The 16955-nt window shown below is 38.3% G+C and overlaps 1 protein-coding gene across 2 annotated transcripts in view; it reads right to left on the bottom strand.

Annotated features, from left to right (window-relative positions):
* Window positions 1–16955, bottom strand: part of DISP1 (dispatched RND transporter family member 1) — a 219877-nt gene that overhangs the window by 146610 nt on the left and 56312 nt on the right. The gene's annotated exons all lie outside the window — the stretch shown is intronic.

The raw sequence follows: 16955 nt of genomic DNA, 5'->3' as shown, positions 1-16955 counted from the left end.
ACTGCAGCCATGAAAATCAAAGACACTTGCTTTTTGGAAGAAGAGCCATGACAAACCTAGGTCAGTTCAGTTCAGTCACTCAGTCATGTTTGACTCTGCAAATCCATTAACTGCAGGCCTCCCTGTCCATCACCAACTCCCGGAGGATACCCAAACTCATATCCATTGAATCGGTGATGCCATCCAACCATCTCATCCTCTGTCTACCCTTCTCCTCCTGCCCCCAATCCCTCCCAGCATCAGGGTCTTTTCCAATGAGTCAGCTCTTCGCATCAGGTGGCCAAAGTACTGGAGTTTCAGCTTCAGCATCAGTCCTTCCAATGACCACCCAGGACTGATCTCCTTTAGGATGGACTGGTTGGATCTCCTTGCAGTCCAAGGGACTCTCAAGAGTCTTCTCCAACACCACAGTTCAAAAGTATCAAGTTCTTCGGTGCTCAGCTTTCTTCACAGTCCAACTCTCACATCCATACATGACCACTGGAAAAGCCATAGCCTTGACTAGACAGACCTTTGTTGACAAAGTAATGTCTCTGCTTTTTAATATGCTGTCTAGGTTGGTCATAACTTTTTTTCCAAGGAGTAAGCGTCTTTTAATTACATGGCTGCAATCACCACCTGCAGTGATTTTGGAGCCCCAAAAAATAAAGTCAGCTACTGTTTCCACTGTTTCCCCATCTATTTGCCATGAAGTGATGGGACTAGATGCCATGATCTTAGTTTTCTGAATATTGAGCTTTAAGCCAACTTTTTCACTCTCCTCTTTCACTTTCATCAAGAGGCTCTTTAGTTCTTCTTCACTTTCTATCAATAACCTCAGATATGCAGATGACAAAGCTAAGACAGCATATTAAAAAGCAAAGACATCACTCTGCCTACAAAGGTCTGTATAGTCTAAGCTATGGTCTCTGCAGTAGTCATGTACAGATATGAGAGCTGGACCATAAAGAAGGCTGAGCACCAAAGAACTGACACTTTCAAACGGTGGTGCTGGAGAAGACTCTTGAGCCCCTTGGACAAGGAGATCAAACCAGTCAATCCTAAAGGAAATCAACCCTGAATATTCATTGGAAGGACTGATGTTGAAGCTGCTGAAGCTCTAACACTTTGGCCACCTGATGTGAAGAACTGACTCATTGGAAAAGACCTTTATGCTGGGAAAGATTGAAGGCAGGAGGAGAAGGGGACGCCAGAGGATGAGATGGTTGGATGGCATCACTGACTCAATGGAGATGAGTTTGAACAAACTCTGGGAAACGGTGAAGGACAGAGAAGTCTGGTGTGCTACAGCACAACTTAGTGACTGAACAACAACAAAAAAGAACTAGAAGATAAATATAAGTAGATAGGCACATGGGTGGACAGGTGAACAGACTGGACAGGAAATTTATAATAAATACACAATCTACCATGTGCTGAGTACCAAATATGCCCTAGGCCTTATATAGGGCATATTTTTATATCTACCATATTATTAATCCTCATACTAACTCTATAATCTATTATACCATTTTATAAATGAAAAATCAGACTCAGAGATCTTCTATCACTGACCTAAGGTTACAGAGCCAGCTGAGATAAAGCCAGAACTGTTCAATTCCAAATTCTATGATCTTTATTTTTTTATTTTATTTTTTTTTATTTTTCAGTGGGTTTTGTCATACATTGATATGAATCAGCCATAGAGTTACATGTATTCCCCATCCCAATCCCCCCTCCCACCTCCCTCTCCACCCGATTCCTCTGGGTCTTCCCAGCCCACCAGGCCCGAGCACTTGACTCATGCATCCCACCTGGGCTGGTGATCTGTTTCACCATAGATAATATACATGCTGTTCTTTCGAAACATCCCACCCTCACCTTCTCCCACAGAGGTCAAAAGTTTGTTCTGTACTTCTGTGTCTCTTTTTCTGTTTTGCATATAGGGTTATCGTTACCATCTTTCTAAATTCCATATATATGTGTTAGTATACTGTAATGTTATCTTTCTGGCTTACTTCACTCTATATAATGGGCTCCAGTTTCATCCATTATGATCTTTATTTTGTACAAACTGTTTTTTCAGTATTAATTTGCTGTTGTTGTTAGTTAGTCACTTAGTTATGCCTGATTCTTTTGCGACCTCATGAACTGTAGCCCACCAGGGTCTTCTGTCCGCGGGATTTATCTGGGCAAGTTTACTGGAGTAGGTTGCCATTTCCTCCTCCAGGGAATCTTTCCAATTCAGAGATGGGACCAGAATCTCTAATCTATTATCCCATTTTGCAAATAAAAAAATTGAGACTCAAAGACTTTCTATCATTGACCTAAGGACAGAGCCAGCTGAGATAAAGTCAGAACTGTCCAATTTCTATGATCTTTACTTTGTACACACTATTTTTCAGTATCAATTAAAACAGGTTAAAATGCAGTATGACTCTGATTTTAACAATATGGTAATGATGATAACATTTTGAATGTTTCTGAAAGTTCTACTAATTTTACAACAAGAATTCTAAAAATCATGAAAACATATTGTCTATCCCAATTCAACATTCTGTCCCCAAATGGCAAGTGGCATCAAAGGATGTCTTGTGGTAGCAAACAGTTGCTTTCCACGACACCAACTTCAAAAACTTGGGGCAAATCCCTAATACATCCTTATTTTTCCTTAAAACCCTACTGTAAGCCTGTCTTCCATTGTATTATGTCTATCATCAAGTTCCTATCTACACTAGTCCTAAAACAAAGCCCAGTTATGTCGGTGTAAAAAAGGCCCACTATCTCCAGTTGCTGGAATTTCAGGCACATTATCACCGGCTTCTCATGGGAAAAAGGCAAACACTGCCTTTAAGTTCAGAAAAAGAAAATTAAAAACAGTAAAGCAACCATACCTGGATTAGTAATGAATGACAGCAACACAGCTTGGAACTATTAGTTTCATCTGGGCCGGAAGGAATCTCAGTGGAGGAATTTTTGGCTGCAGCTCTGCTATTTGCTGAGAATTTTGAAAATTAAACACTGATCCACTAAAAATGGAATGTGCCTATGCAGATCACAGTAACGTGTAGGCAGCTGCAGCCAAAGCTTTATATGAGATCTAATAAAGGGCTCCATGTCAGAACAGTTTTCAATTTTTCCAATTGAACGTGATAAAAAAATAAATGACAGTGATGGGGCTCAAAATATTCACACCCTGGAGCTGCCAAGCTAAATAATTTAATATCTTTTTGTATAGAAAAGCCTTTTCCCCCAGGACATAATTTTTCAAAATATTAAATGTTCTGTTAGTTTAGCTTTCCCCTCGCAAGCAGCTGCATTCTTTTGTTTGAAACTGGAGAATTACAGTCTCGCCTCTCCTCTAATTGGAGGAAAATTCCAAGCACATTAGATAGAAAGCATTCAAATCACATACTATTACAGCTTATAAATTATGGTATTCTAATACTATGCTGAATTTGAATAAGTCAAAATATCTTCAAAGGGTAGGGAGAAAAACATGTTTTGAAAATAAAAAGGAGGAAGCACTTCACACTGCAAAATTAAGTTAGTTATCTCTCTAAGTTTTGTTTCTTTAAGCATGGAAAGCACTTAGCACCCAACTAAGATTCAGGGAGAACAGCAGAAAGCCCCGACATGATGAGGACTTCACCCTCGGCAAGTACAGTGACATGGAGCTATCTGCCGGAAGAGAACAATTTTTCCATGTGCTAATCCTGAGAAGGTTAGAACTCGTTATTGGCTAAAATATGTTGCTTTCTAAACAGTTCAGCGTGTTAGTTACTTCTACATATATTCTTAATGAAGATAATATATATTCCTATTTAATTAGATAATTTAAGAACATAACTTTCAGGGCTTTCAAGTATCAATTGCTTACATCTATCATCTCTAACCGATATTATACATCTCCCACGGTGTGGAAAGTTCAAGTGTTGTGTTCCCTTTTCTTCTTTCCCTTTGCACAAAAGGGCTGCGTGAGGAGAGAGGCAGGGGAGGAGTGGCAGAAAGAGAAAAGAAGATGGGAGTCCAGCTGAAAGGTCTTAATGAGGCTCCTTCTCATTTGGAATCCTCAAGAGTTGGTAATACAAACCCTCTATCTCAGGAAGGTTCTATGCTAAAGAATTCATTTACTGTTTTTAAGTTATTTGTTTGCTTTGCATCCGCCCCCTAGCTAAGGGTAGAGGGACACAGGCAGAGACTTCTCCCTTCTCAACAAACCTACTTCCACTGGGAGCCCCAAGGGTTCTCTAAGGGGTCCCTAAGCTTCAAAGCCAAGTCTGAAGATGATTTAGACTGAACTGCCTCAGTTCCCCAGGAAACAAATAGAATTGCTGGCATTCTAGAGAAGCCACTCTCCTATTGCCTCAAGTCTTGATTATCTCAAGAAGTTGGGATTATTTCACATCCTCAACACTCAGGTTTCAAAGCACAGTCTTCTGGGTAGCCATTTACAATGGAAAAAAAAAAGAAAACAATGGATCAGAATATTTAGGCTCCAATCATCCTCTAATCAACTGTTACAAAAGGAGGGCAATAAAGTACTTCACTTCACACCTGAAAAGTGAAAGGGTCAGACTGATTTTGGTGATGTTAAAATTATTCCTTAGAGCCCAGGGTTCAGAGCTACTTCTGAAACAGGAACTCTAGGATCTCAGCTTCTATGATTCAGCCTTATTTAAAGGATCTACTAGTTACGGAAACACAGTGATGAAAAATAATAAAGCTCTTCCAGCCTTACTCCCCGCTACAGGCTGTGGCTAGCATCTCTTGAATGTGTATACACGTTTTCATTTCAAAGCAAATTTTATGTTTCAAGGTACAAAACTTTTTTGGATGACTAGAGTGCCTTCTTTGTGGTACAGCCACAATCACGGCCTGCCATCAACTTTACTAAGACACAGAAAACAGATGAATCAAGACTAAGGGACGAGCTCTACCTTTTCCATCAAGTAACTGTCGGGAGGTGGCTTCATAAAGCCAGACTGACGCCTTCTCAGGCCCTCTTCATTTCTTCACTGCACTTCTCACTGTTTGTATATGAAGACATACACACATATTCAGTTCAGTGCAGTTCAGTCGTTCAGTCGTGTCCAACTCTTTGCGACCCCATGAATCACAGCACGCCAGGCCTCCCTGTCCATCACCAACTCCTGGAGTTTACTCAAACTCATGTCCATCAAGTCGGTGATGCCATCCAACCATCTCATCCTCTATCTACCCTTCTCCTCCTGCCCCCAATCCCTCTCAGAATCAGGGTCTTTTCCAATGAGTCAACTCTTCATATGAGGTGGCCAAACTATTGGAGTTTCAGCTTCAGCACCAGTCCTTCCAATGAACACCCAGGACTGATCTCCTTCAGGACGGACTGGCTGGATCCCCTTGTAGTCCAAGGGACTCTCAAGAGTCTTCTCCAACACCACAGTTCAAAAGCATCAATTTTTCGGTGCTCAGCTTTCTTCACAGTCCAACTCTCACATCTATACATGACCACTGGAAAAGCCATAGCCTTGACTAGACAGACCTTTGTTGGCAAAGTAATGTCTCTGTTTTTTAATTACATATATGTAAATATATATACATATACTTGTGTGTGTATATATATCATATACATATACATGTATTTGTTCTTCTCAAGGGCAAGAATCTTAGGTGCCATGTTTAGTATTGTACACCAATATCCTAGCACCTACTAGGCACTCGATTTATTTTTGTTATGTATGTATACGGCACTGTGTTAGCTAAGTTCCACAAAATTATGACACTTAGGTATTAGCTAAGCCATATTGGTCACCAGTAATTTTTTAAAGAGAGAGGGTGGGTGGGATAAGACATGGGGTTTGTGTTTGTTAATTTGGTTTGATTACTCCCCAGTAGAATCAAAGTTCTTGAAAATGGGCATTTTATTTTTGAGGTTAGAATAATCATGAGAGAGACGAAAGAAGCACTGTTTTCAAAGGGATATTTTTCTTCTCTAGACTTTTACACACATGATAAGATATATGAAGAATGTGATACTTGGGTATCTCCTTTTCCTAGAGGAGTTCTAAAATTTTCAAGCTGTCGTGATGATACATGTGAATGCCGATTTTAGTTAAGGAAACAATTTTGGCTCTTTGACCAACTAGAAAAAAATACTAAAAGTCTACATTACTGTTTTGTCATAGTTGACATGCCTTCCTTCAAAGGCTTAAAAGAAACCCCAAATGCTTGTCAATTTGGAATATTTTTCCTAATGAATTTATAACTGATTCCAAATATACTTTTTCACTGTACAATTGGCTTCAAAATACTGAGTTTCCAGAATACTGAGCTTTGATTCCAGAAATAGAAAATAAGAATAAATTGAGAAATATCTACTTTGTTTTAAATTAAGCTGGCCACTTGTTATGAATATTTGAAACAGGGAAAATATTTGAAACAGGAAAATAACATTTTTTAAAATTAAGCTGATACATACAAATATGAAATCACAACATAGTAATGCAACAATTGATGAATCACCTGGGAATTAAGTTCCTTTATAATAATTACTATGGTACAAATCTCAGGTTCTCTCGGAGCACAGAAAATAGAGTAGTGAGCACTTTTCCATGTGTAGAGAGGTGCCCCAATACCGGTGAGGACAATGGTCAAAGGCCCAAGAAACCATCTGGAAGGGAGGATAGCTGCTATATTCCATGAACCAATGGTTCTCAACCTCAGAGAAAGTGTGAAACTCTCTAAAACCCTGGTAAAGAACTACAGAAAAGTGAAAGTGAAGTCGCTCAGTCGTGTCCGACTCTTTGCAACCCCATGGACTGTAGCCAGCAGGCTTCTCCATCCATGGTATTTTCCAGGCAAGAGTACCGGAGTGGGTTGCCTTTTCCTTCTCCAGGGGATCTTCCTGACCCAGGGATCGAACCCAGGTCTCCCACATTGCAGGCAGACGCTTTACCCTCTGAGCCATCAGGGGCTATGGAAACTGCCCCTTAAAAATCGCTTCTTCATAAGATTTTATATACAACTTCAGAGGTTCTTTAGGCCCTCTGAAGGCATTCAAAGATTTCAGGTTTAAGAGCCCCCAAGGCAGAGATACAGGAAGACCTATGAAGGGTAAAAAGTGTAGCCACCGGATCTGTCACACAAAGGAGTAACAGCTGGGAAATTTCCAAAGTTAAAATCTTGGGGCAAAGTGGGAAAAAGCAGAGTTAAAAGAAAGAGAGAAAGAGTGAACAACAAAGGAGGGAGTGGAGTAAAAAGAGAAGTGGGAAAATTAGAAAACTAAGAGAAAGGGAAAAACAAAATAAGAGTAAACAGAGGAGAGAAAAAAGCTGGAGCAAAAACACATGAGGGGAGAATGTCTGTTTACACTGAACTTTATTTCCAGCACTGACCAAGTGCCGCTCGAGTGCTAATAACACACTGAGCATTTTTCACGTATTCACTCACGTAAATCTCACAACCACTTTAAGGGATTTATTTTATAAATTTCACAGCTCAAGAAACTGAAGCCCAGAAAGGTTAACTACACTGTTCAACAGACTAAAGGCAGAGCTAGGATTTAAACAACCTGTTGTCTGCTCCCAAAGCCAGCCTCTACATTTTTTTAGCAACACCCACAATACAACCTGTTTTTCTGCCACTTGAAAGGCATTCCTAGACCTCTCATATTTGTATTCCTCTTGAAGAAATTTTCTAATAATGAAAGTGACACTTTGTTACATTACCTTTCTTAACAGAAGCTGTGCCCTCTGTGGTTAGTCACTCAGTTGTATCCCACTCTCTCGACCCTGTGGACTGTAGCCTGCCAGGCTCTTCTGTCCATGGGGACTCTCCAGGCAAGAATACTGGAGTGGGTTGCCATGCCCTCCCCCAGGGGATCTTCCCAACCCAGGGATCAAACCCAGGTATGCTGCACTGCAGGCAGACTCTTTCCTGTCTGAGCCACCAGGGAAGCCCAAGAATACTGGAGTGGGTAGCCTATCCCTTCTACAGGGGAATCTTCCCAACTCAGAAATCTCCAGGGTCTCCCATATACCAAAAAAAAATCAGGGTCTCCCATATACCAAAACCTAAGTTACACTCTCATCAAAGTCTGAAATGTCATGATTTTCTTTTTTACCCCAGCTTTATTAAGTTGTGTGTCATGATTTTCATTTCAACTGAAATGAAACTGTTATTTAGGTTTTTAATCTTAGAAAATTACATAATTCCACTTGTCAAAACACTTCAAATGCATTAAAAGGTTATAAAAAATGTACAGAAATATGGTCCACTAATATTGACCTGAATACTCACTTCAGTGGTTTGAACCCCAACTTCCTGGCATGGGCCATGTTTGTCAGATTGGCTGCCAGCTGTTTCACTTTAGTTATTTTTCACAATACTGTTTTGTTAAAGCTGCCTTCCCAAATCATGGATTTTTTTTTTAACTACATTGATCCTGAAAGTTTTATGTTATACAGATTTGGTCTATTGCATCTTGGTATGGTTTTGATTTAGAGGGCCTTTTTTGTATGAATACTAGGTTTACAAGTAACTTCATTCTTCTCAGAGTTGAAATAATTGGTATTTTTCACATGGTTACCAAGCAAAAAATAGAACGTAGGCATCAAAGCTGGGGGACCCTTTCCTAAAAATGTGTTTCTCTTTTATAAGTGAATGGTGAAAATCATCTTGTCACAGGTGTGGAACATATACAGAACAGATGCTTGGATTTTAAAATTCATTAACTTGATCTTATAAAAACAGAAATCAATTACATGATTTTAGTCACAGAACCAGAGGAAGCATTCATAGAAAATAATATTAGAATGAGTACTGAAATCACCATCATTTTGTTAACACACAGTAAGTATATGCATTCACTGTTCAGGATTAAACGTGCAGTAGATAGAGTTAAGATCTTTAAAAGCAGAAAATATACAAAAGAAACATTCCAAATGTGACTTTTTGTCTTCTTTGTGACATAATATATAAGGCTGAGAGGGTAGGGGATCGAGGGTCAAATAACCACTTTGAGAAACAGTTCACAGGAAGGCAGCATAAGAACACTGTTTAAATATTCTCATTATCCCATCATTGTGTTTAGGAAAATGTGTGACTGAATATGTGCAGTTCTGATATAAATATTTCCACATTAGTGGAAGGCAACTAAAAACATCTGTGTGTGTGTGTGTGTGTGTGTTTGTATTTATTTGTTTACGTGTCTGTTTCCCCAACTAGACTGTGAGCTGCTCAAGACTGACGAATGTTATATCTTGTTTTATGCTCAGGGCCTGGCACATTGAGGTACTCAATAAACATCTATTAAATGAATTAAGACATACATAGCCTCTGCCCTCAAAGAGTTTGTAATCTACAACACCTATAATCCTGAATAAACATCATTTAATCTCGGTTTGCATTTTTTTAAATATAAGTTATCTGTATAAAAAGAATATGAGTTCTTGACATTCCTATAAGCACAGTATAAAAAATTAGGAGCTCTAAGTTTTTATGGGAAAAAAAAGAGCTGTCTGTATCTCTTACTATACTTTTTCCTTTTGCAATTTATTCCCTTATTTTTTAAAAAATTAATTCCTTTTCCAGAATCCAGATAGGAAAAGAAGAAGTGAAACTCTCGCTGTTTGCAGATGACATGATCCTCTACATAGAAAACCCTAAAGACTCTACCAGAAAATTACTAGAGCTAATTAATGAATATAGTAAAGTTGCAGGATATAAAATTAACACACAGAAATCCCTTGCATTCCTATACACTAACAATGAGAAAACAGAAAGAGAAATTAAGGAAACAATACCATTCACCATTGCAACAAAAAGAATAAAATACTTAGGAGTATATCTACCTAAAGAAACAAAAGACCTATACATAGAAAACTATAAAACACTGATGAAAGAAATCAAAGAGGATACAAACAGTTGGAGAAACATACCGTGTTCATGGATTGGAAGAATCAATATTGTCAAAATGGCTATTCTACCCAAAGCAATCTATAGATTCAATGCAATCCCTATCAAGCTACCAACAGTATTTTTCACAGAACTAGAACAAATAATTTCACAATTTGTATGGAAATACAAAAAACCTCGAATAGCCAAAGTAATCTTGAGAAAGAAGAATGGAACTGGAGGAATCAACCTGCCTGACTTCAGACTCTACTACAAAGCCACAGTCATCAAGACAGTATGGTACTGGCACAAAGACAGAAATATAGATCAATGGAACAGAATAGAAAGCCCAGAGATAAATCCACGAACCTATGGACAGCTTATCTTTGACAAAGGAGGCAAGGATATACAATGGAAAAAAGACAATCTCTTTAATAAGTGGTGCTGGGAAAACTGGTCAACCACTTGTAAAAGAATGAAACTAGAACACTTCCTAACACCATACACAAAAATAAACTCAAAATGGATTAAAGATCTAAATGTAAGACCAGAAACTATAAAACTCCTAGAGGAGAACATAGGCAAAACACTCTCCGACATAAATCACAGCAAGATCGTCTATGACCCACCTCCCAGAATATTGGAAATAAAAGCAAAAATAAACAAATGGGACCTAATGAAAATTAAAAGCTTTTGCACAACAAAGGAAACTATAAGTAAGGTGAAAAGACAGCCCTCAGATTGGGAGAAAATAATAACAAATGAGGAAACAGACAAAGGATTAATCTCAAAAATATACAAGCAACTCCTGAAGCTCAATTCCAGAAAAATAAACGACCCAATCAAAAAATGGGCCAAAGACCTAAACAGACATTTCTCCAAAGAAGACATACAGATGGCTAACAAACACATGAAAAGATGCTCAACATCACTCATCATCAGAGAAATGCAAATCAAAACCACAATGAGGTACCATTACACGCCAGTCAGGATGGCTGCTATCCAAAAGTCTACAAGCAATAAATGCTGGAGAGGGTGTGGAGAAAAGGGAACCCTCTTACACTGTTGGTGGGAATGCAAACTAGTACAGCCACTATGGAAAACAGTGTGGAGATTTCTTAAAAAACTGGAAATAGAACTGCCATATGACCCAGCAATACCACTTCTGGGCATACACACTGAGGAATCCAGATCTGAAAGAGACACGTGCACCCCAATGTTCATCGCAGCACTGTTTATAATAGCCAGGACATGGAAGCAACCTAGATGCCCATCAGCAGATGAATGGATAAGGAAGCTGTGGTACATATACACCATGGAATATTACTCAGCCGTTAAAAAGAATTCATTTGAATCAGTTCTAATGAGATGGATGAAACTGGAGCCCATTATACAGAGTGAAGTAAGCCAGAAAGGTAAAGAACATTACAGTATACTAACACATATATACGGAATTTAGATAGATGGTGGCGATAACCCTATATGCAAAACAGAAAAAGAGACACAGAAGTACAGAACAGACTTTTGAACTCTGGGGGAGAACGTGAGGGTGGGATGTTTTGAAAGAACAGCATGTATATTATCTATGGTGAAACGGACCACCAGCCCAGGTGGGATGCAAGAGTCAGGTGCTCGGGCCTGGTGCACTGGGAGGACCCTGAGGAGTCGGGTGGGGAGGGAGGTGGGAGGGGGGATCGGGATGGGGAATACGTGTAACTATATGGCTGATTCATGTCAATGTATGACAAAACCCACTGAAATGTTGTAAAGTGATTGGCCTCCAACTAATAAAATAATATTTAAAAAAATTAATTCCTTTTCCAATCTAAAAAGATGTTCCTGATGAAACTATTTGCAGGACAGCAATGGAGACACAGAGAAGAGACTTGTGGACATGGGGGAGAGGGACAGGAAGCAGAAGGCGGGATCTGTAAAACAGACAGCCAATGGGAATTTGCCATATGACTCAGGAACTCAACCCAGGGCTTGGTAACAACCCAGAGGTGTGGGAGGGGGGAGGAGGAGGAGGGGAGGTCCAAGAGAGAGGGGACATATGTATACCTATGGCTGACTCATGTTGATGTTTGGCAGAAACCAACAAAATACTGTAAAGCAATTACTCTTCAATTAAAAATAAATAAATTAAAAATAACCCCCCCCCAAAATTGATTCATTTTCTATTGAGATGATAATAATAACGGCTAATATGTGTTGACTACATTCTACTATATCACTGGTATCTATTCATTTTATGTGCAATTCTCATCGAATGCTCACAGTCACCCTACAAGGTTACTATTACACTATCCCACTAGCAGGCATGCAATGGATGAAACAAGCGTGTAAACAGAACATAAAAGCATAGAAACAGAACAACGTAAAACAGGATCCAATGGACACAGCATTTCACATCATTGGGGAAAAGACAGATTAGTTAATATTAATGTTAGAATAACTATACATTTGGAAAAACAAAATACAATTAGGTCCTAAAATATCCCTCTAAAATCTTAGGTATATTAAAGATTAAAATGTTAAAAAGAAAAGAAAAAAAGTGAGATGGAAGAAAAAATATTTTTTAAAAGACAGATTTACTATTTTTAAGTTTAAAATTCTGTACAGTCCCTTTCTTTAGTTCTCTTAATCCAATGGAGTAATTGAGCCAAATTTCAAGAGGAAGACCTTTCCCCACCCACCTTCTCTTTCATCTTTTTCCCCATTCCCTTGGGCTGGACATAGCTGCTGGAGAGAGAACAGTCGGCATGTCCTGCAGGAAAAATTTGGCCATCTGTAGCCAGAAGATTTGCAATGTACAAGGGAACTGAGCAAATGAGCAAATATACCAATGGAAGACAGGCTTCCTTACAAGGAAAGAGGAAAACCAAGGGGAAAAGCCCATGACATTGGACTACAATTAAAGACATAGGTATGAACTCATGATTATTTATATAGATAGGCAGATATAAAAGTAAACATATGTACATTCTATATATGTGTATGTGCATATATACCTAAATGTATATACACACATTTATAATTTCCAAGTTCTGTATGCTGACAGGACCTAAAAACAATGAGGCCTTAGTAGCAATGAATATAGTTAATATCTACATCTTTGTTTCTAAGTGCCATTCTCCACTAAAAAGAACCAGAGATGCTTGGAGAAGTGACTGAGTACAGGACTTAGGCAGGGAAAGTGCAAAATGAGCCAAGAATACGTTGTTATGAAAGAATATAAGAAAGTGTTCAAACAATCACAGGGACATGTCAAAAGGACACAAGTCAGCTTGAAGTAACCCATTTTCACAGGCCATTTCTAGGACAATTCGGAGAATCAAAATAAAAATAACACAATCTTACTTATGTGAAAAGTATATGTCTGCATATCTAGACAAAAACTGAAAGAATAATTTTATTAGCAGTTATGCTGTGATGGATGGAGAGAAACACAGTGGAAACAATTTTTAACATCATTCTTTTATATTGCAAATATAGTAGCTTCACTATAAAACTTAAAAATTGTAAAGCCATAAAAATTAACATAATGGAGACTATGTAACAACATAGAAAACTGGTTACAGTGAGTTAAAGAAAGAAACATTCTAAGAATCTGGCTATGCTCCAACATGTGTGCATGCGAACATGGACTAAAGATCTACCTATCACATAATTCAATAGTGTGAAAACAGGACCCTTCTCCATTCATCATAAAGCTTTTCCTTATCCTATATTCCAGTCCTGGTTACAGGCCATACTATTTCCTGGAACCATAAGTTTAGCCTCATCTTTCCTCCCTATCCAATGTTATCTCTAAAATGCCACATGCATGACTGGTGTTCTAGCTCAGGTCATCATTAACTGTCACCATTCACCTTTTCACCCTTTCATTGCAACCTTTACACTGTCACTAAAGTTATCTCCGTATACAACCATTTTCAACAGGTTTCTACTGACTACACACACACACAAATTCATATTCAATCTATACAAAAATCAACTCAAAGTGGACTACAGACCTAAAAATAAAAGCTAAAAACTTTAATAACATTTCCAAAAGAAAATCTGAGAGGCAATCTTCAAAACCCTACGCTGAACAAAGATCTCTTAAACAAGGTAAGAGAAGGTACAAAAAAAATACAAACCATGTAAGAATAACAGGTAAACTAAACTTCATCAAAATAAAATGTATACCTCAAAAAGAGCCTCTTGATGAAAGTGAAAGAGGAGAGTGAAAAAGTTGGCTTAAAGCTCAGCATTCAGAAAACTAAGATCATGGCATCTGGTCCCATCACTTCATGGCAAATAGATGGGGAAACAGTGGAAACAGTGGCCGACTTTCTTTTTCTGGGCTCCAAAATCACTGCAGATGGTGACTGCAGCCGTGAAATTAAAAGACGCTCACTCCTTGGAAGGAAAGTTATGATCAACCTAGACAGCATATTAAAAAGCAGAGACATTACTTTGTCAACAAAGGTCCAACTAGTCAAGGCTATGGTTTTTCCAGTGGTCATGTATGGATGTAAGAGTTGGACTATAAAGAAAGTTGAGCACAGAAGAATTGACGCTTTTGAGCTGCGGTGCTGGAGAAGAAAACTGAGCGTCCCTTGGACTGCAAGGAGATCCAACCAGTCCATCCTAAAGGAGATCAGTCCTGGGTATTCATTGGTAGGACTGATTTTGAAGCTGAAGCTCCAATACTTTGGCCACCTGAAGCGAAGAGCTGACTCATTTGGAAAGACCCTGATGCTGGGAAAGATTGAAGGCAGGAGGAGAAGGGGATGACAGAGGATGAGATGGTTGGATGGCATCACCGACTCAATGGACATGGGTTTGAGTAGACTCCGGGAGTTGGTGATGGACAGGGAGGCCTGACGTGCTGCGGTTCATGGGGTCGCAAAGATCAGACATGACTGAGTGACTGAACTGAGCTGAACCTCAAAAACCACCATCAAGAAAATGAAAAGGCAGGGCATAGACTGAAGAAAATATTCACAATACAAATATTCAACAAACTACTTGTATCCAGAATATATAAAGAACTCTTAAAAGCTCAATAACAAGAAGAAAACCCAAGTCAAAAACAGCAAAAGAAAAGACATTTCACAGAAGAAGCTACATGGATGGAAAATAAACACATGAAAAATACAGATTCAGACCAAATAAGACACCACTACACAACCACCAAAATGGCTAAAATTAAAGACTAACACTATCATCAGTTGATAAGGATGTGAAGCCTCTAGAACTTCCACGTATTATTAGTGGGAATGTAAAACAGTACAACTCTGAAAATGATTTGATAGTTTCTCTTCAAGTTAAACATAAACTCACCATGTGACCCGGCAATTCTGAGTATTAACCCAAGAGATGTGAAAACCTGTTTCTACACAAAGAATTATACACAAATGTTCACAGAAGCTTCGTCCATAATGGCCAAAAAAACTAGAAATAACCCCAATGTCCATCAACAAACAAATGAATAAATGCATTGTGATACATCCATAAAACAGAAACTACTCAGCAATAAACAGGAACAAACTACTTACACACACAACATGGATGACTCTCAAGAATATTATGCTGAGCAAGACAAGCCAGACACAAAAGTGGACATGTTGTATAGTGCCATTTGTTTTAAATTTGTGACAAAAGCAGATGAGTGGTTGCCTGGGGACAGCAGCAGGAGGGGAAACTGAAAGGGTACAAGTGTGCAGTGGAACTTTTTACGGGATGAAATATTCTGTATCTTGATTGCAGTGGTAGTTACATGGGTATCAAACACCTAAAGCTATACACTTAACATTTTATACACAAATTACATCTCAATAAAGTTAATTTTAAAAGAAAATAAAATTGAGAGACTCAAAAATGTTCATTCCACACTGGTTACTGAGATCCTGTAAGGTTTCTGATACCTCCCTGGCCCCCACACTGTTCAGGGTAAAGGTATTTGACCACCTACAAAATTTTATTTGGTAGTACAAAGTTTAGATGCATATTATTAGTTCTCTTTTATAAGAATCATCCTGTTTCAACACTGTTCCAAATTATTTTTAAATTTTTCAAATAAGATTTGTACATTAAAAATGTACAAATTGTATTGTTCATATAAAAAAATCCAAGAATGAAAACAACTTAAAGGTCCATTAGAGGGGATTAAGTAAATAAATTCCATCCATCTATACAATGGAAACCAAGCAGCTCTTCATACACCGATATCTACAACCAATAATTCTCACTGCAGTCAGAATTATCTGTTAAAAACTTAAAGCAGATATCACAGTCTTGACAAAAACAAATGAGCAAATAAACAAGCCTGTTAATGCCTTCTCATCACACCTAAAAATGAAATCCTTTACCTTGGTCCTACGCAGCCTAGCTCTTGCCCATCTAATCCCCTTCTCTTTCCATGCTCCATCTACACTAGCTTTCCTAAAGTCCTTGGAGCCTCTTTCCTCTGATCTTCACCTAGCCAGTCCCTTTGTGTCATTCCGGTCTCCATTTGGAGGTGGAAGGAAGGTTCAAGAGGGAGGGGATATATGTATACCTATGACTGATTCATGTTGATGTATGGTGGAAACCAAAACCACAATATAAAGCAATTGTTTGTTTTTTTACTGTTACACAATTACTGTTACATTTACTGCTTATACAATTTTTTATTGAGATAAAATTTACAGAACATAAATTTTGCCTGACCATTTAAAACTGCACAATTCAGTCGTTTTTAGTGCATTTTGCAACCATCACCACTAATAGCAGAACATTTTCAACACCTAGAAAACAAACCGCAGATCCATTAAGGAATTTCTAATGGGCATGTCGCATGGTGGGGTGCATATCTCTTCCTGTTAAAATTGGAAGATCTCAGGCTCTGAAATCCATCAAGCTCTTCCAAGTGCCCCTCTCTCATAACTCATGACACAAGTACTACTTCACTCACCACTTGTTTTTCATAAATACAAGGAGATTAACAATAATATGAACTTCAGAAATATTCTGAATATTAGAACAGTTAATATACATTAAATAAATTTAATAATAATTTTTTTTTTTAAGTCACCTCTTCAGAGGCCTTTCCTAAGCATCTAATCTAGTCA

The sequence above is a fragment of the Muntiacus reevesi genome, chromosome 5, assembly GCF_963930625.1.
Source record: "Muntiacus reevesi chromosome 5, mMunRee1.1, whole genome shotgun sequence".
Taxonomy (NCBI): Eukaryota; Metazoa; Chordata; class Mammalia; order Artiodactyla; family Cervidae; genus Muntiacus; species Muntiacus reevesi.
The sequence above is the reverse complement of the archived record's forward strand: the minus strand, read 5'-3'. Positions and strand labels throughout refer to the sequence as shown.